Genomic DNA, 1399 nt, shown 5'->3' on the forward strand with positions numbered 1-1399 from the left:
TTGCCATTTGCCAATGAGTGGTTTTGCGTTGGATCGCAGGTTACAGAAGCTAGATCGATGGGCATGCTGCTGCCAGGTGCCAAAAGGGTTAATAATAAGCAGTAAGCGTACTTGCGCCGTAGTATCTTTAATGGTTTCTCCCAGGAGGCCAGGGATTCGTACCTGTCTCCCTTGTCCTGAGCCTGTGCCTGCTGGTTTAATTTGCATTGGACGATGCTGGCTGCCGATCCATGGCACCTCATGAACACCACCTGGTGCGGGCACCTGCTGGCCGCGCCGCCCCTCAAGGAACCACCCCTAGTTTATCTCAGCAAACCTTCTCTCTTTGTCATCGTACGTGCCTGTCATCGTGTGAAACTGTCGGCAGTACAGTACACTGCACGATCATGCATGTAGTTCCAGATCGGCAAATACAGACGACACGTACGAGCATCTATACAAAGCAGCCGCAAAATCATGCTGTCTGCCAACAGATACGAATGTGCAAATTCACACTGGCAGGGAACAGTAATAGATTCATCAGCGCACATGCAGCAAACTGCTGTCACTGAATATTCCTGCGATGAGTCATCACGCTAATGCATGATAGCTAGCTTAGCTAGCTGTTTGCCGTACTGGCCGGTGATCGCCAAGCTAGCTTTGTTCGAGCTTGTCAGAGCTTGCACTTCAGCAACTTGCAGCGGCGTTTACGACCGTAGCTGCAGTTTCCGAAACGGCCACTGTTTCTCTTCCCTTTGCAGCTAGCAGAGGGCCTGCCTGCCCTGAACAGCAAGCTCCAATGCTCCATGGCGTTGTTGTACGAAGCATGCGCTGTCCAGCACTCTGGTCTCCGGTCCGAATGCGGCGGCAAAAGCGTCTACATGCACGCACCGGCTGGCGGCCGCCGCATGCTGGTCTCGGCTTCCGTGCCGTTCCAAGTTCAGAACCGCCACGATCGAGATGCTACTACTTCTTGCTATGCAAGAAAGGCTAGCTGTGCGTGTATGTATGCTCGACAGCTGTGTTCATTGCAGATGTATGTGCTGCAGCAGCCTGTCTTTGAGAGACGGCGCCCAGTAGTTTTACCAGTTTTACCGGAGAGAGGATCGTCAGAGACAAAAGCTAGAGTCCTGTTCGATACGATACACAACAAAGCCACCCTTCAACTTGCAGAGTTGCAGGTCGCCAGCTGCGCTGCGCGCGCGTGCGGTCCAAAGTCCATCACCACCGAGAGATGCCACTTGTTTTTCTATCTCAAGATCAACGTGAAGGAAACAACATGTTCAGGTAGTAAATTGCCCATCTCACCCCTTAGACGTCTTTAGCATTTTTTTGGGTAACTCATTAGTGGGAGCAGTAAACGCAAGGTTATTATTGTACCATGGATATTATGGGTGATTGACTATACTTAAATAAAAGA

This window comes from Panicum virgatum, chromosome 2K (genome assembly GCF_016808335.1).
Source record: "Panicum virgatum strain AP13 chromosome 2K, P.virgatum_v5, whole genome shotgun sequence".
In the NCBI taxonomy this organism is placed as follows: Eukaryota; Viridiplantae; Streptophyta; class Magnoliopsida; order Poales; family Poaceae; genus Panicum; species Panicum virgatum.